Source organism: Limulus polyphemus, unplaced genomic scaffold (genome assembly GCF_000517525.1).
Source record: "Limulus polyphemus unplaced genomic scaffold, Limulus_polyphemus-2.1.2 Scaffold11305, whole genome shotgun sequence".
In the NCBI taxonomy this organism is placed as follows: Eukaryota; Metazoa; Arthropoda; class Merostomata; order Xiphosura; family Limulidae; genus Limulus; species Limulus polyphemus.
Window position 1 is genome coordinate 1 of NW_013676915.1, and position 2,034 is coordinate 2,034.

Consider the following 2,034-nt stretch of genomic DNA (forward strand, 5'->3'; position numbering starts at 1 on the left):
TTGTAACAACAGTTCTAGAGCAAACTCTGCTATTTCACTGAATCATTGTAACAACAGTTCTAGAGCAAACTCTGCTATTTCACTGAATCATTGTAACAACAGTTCTGGAGCAAACTCTGCTATTTCACTGAATCATTGTAACAACAGTTCTTTATCTCCAAATGGTTGGCATAATAATAAGTTACAAGTGTGCTAGGAAGTGTTAATTTTGTTCTGTCAAAAATTCCTGCCAGCAAGGATCAACAATGACTATGAGTGAACACAAACCTTCCAGAATGACCCCACAACATAACCTAACTTGACCAAGACTAGACAAAATTAGTTTTTTAACAAAAATGCTAATGAAAATGAAATGCACCACAGTATTCCACAAGATTGCCAATTTCATATATATTTCATAAATAATATTAATACAGATAATGAAACTTTCAAAATAGATTTCAGTACAATGACATACTACAATAAAAGCACTAAAAGAAAAAAATTATTGGTCAAAGAGTAAATGACTGACTAATTTAATGACTTAGGAGTTAACTAAATATTTTAACCATTTTCACTGACTATACCAAGACAAACTAAATAAAAACTATAATAACACTACAACACTAAGACTACGATTAAAACAAAAATAGTTACTATATTAGGATTGACACCACGAAATATTGTATTGATGGAAAAGGTTTGGTTTGTATTGAAATTCGTGCAAAGCTACACAAGGACTATCTGCATTAGCCGTCTCTAATTTGGCAGTGAAAAACTAGAGGAAAGACAGATAATCAACACCACCCACTGCCAACTCTTGGGCTACTCTTTACCAATGAAAAGTGGGATTGACCATCACATTATAATGTCCCCACAGATGAAAGGACAAGCATGTTTGGTGAGATGGGGATTTAAACCCACGACCCTCAGATTATGTGTCGAAAAGATTATAAAACAAATATGCATATAGGATGAGTTCAAATGACTCATTGTGACTATTTATATGGTTAACTTTACATACAATTTAACATGTTTCACTTCTGAGACCATGCTTCATTTATTTTATGCATTATCTATGGCATACACAAGATGATATATATATATTAAATAAATGGAAAGTATTTATAAAGAAAGAATATTCTAGAAAATAATTTTGTTAGTTTCTTTTTACACTTTATGGCATCAAATCATCAAAGCTATAAATGAATCTGATGGCTTTCTGATACTGTTGTACATAAAGATTCAGTTGTAGCTACAAGTTCCTTACCTTCGTGTTTTGATACACTTGATTGTGAACACTCATCTTCTGAGTTTTCTTCAGACATTACAGTATTGCTACATTATAGTACAAATAACTCATTTTATTCTGCAACATTCAAAAATATTCAATTAATAAATTAATGGTTAATAAAACTGTTTATTTATATTTAAGATTACAACACTGGTCTCTGCTTTTTATGTCCTTAATGTCTTGACTTTTTAAATATTAAGCATAATTGTTTTCTTTTTTTTAAGTATTTATTTTAATAAGGTTTTACTTGTGACAAAATGAATTTTTTACAAGGCTTACTTACAAAATATAAACCCCTTTCTATAACTGAAGAGTCTCATTTATTTAAAATAATTCTTAAGTTTCTCTGTTAAAAAACAACAAAAAAACATATCAGCAGGATTTTATTTACATAGGCCTCCACTCCACTCAAAAAGATCTGGGTCACAAATACATACACTCACTAACACAGAACCTAATGAAATACCTCTATTCATGTACAAAGTTAAAAAACTGTAAACATGTTTTATGAATACAATTACAGATGTATATTTAATTCTTTCTCGAAATTAGCATTACATAAAACACAGGTACACAACAGCACATACAATAATCTGAAAAAATACTATAACCAGTATAAGTTATAACAGTATAAAATAAATAAGATTTTCTGATCAAAATTATGTAACAATATAGATTAAATCTAAAATTAGCACAATCAATAACGAATACAATCCTGTACAGAAAGCTGATTAGAAATACTCAGTGTAATACATTTTATA

The 2,034-nt window shown here is 29.3% G+C and overlaps 1 long non-coding RNA gene across 1 annotated transcript in view; it reads right to left on the bottom strand.

Annotated features, from left to right (window-relative positions):
- Window positions 1-1,261: 1,261 nt before the first annotated feature.
- Window positions 1,262-2,034, bottom strand: part of LOC111083808 — a 2,406-nt gene continuing 1,633 nt past the window's right edge. The window contains exon 2 of the long non-coding RNA XR_002609257.1: window positions 1,262-1,317. This is a non-coding gene — a long non-coding RNA (uncharacterized LOC111083808). The remainder of the gene's footprint in view (window positions 1,318-2,034) is intronic.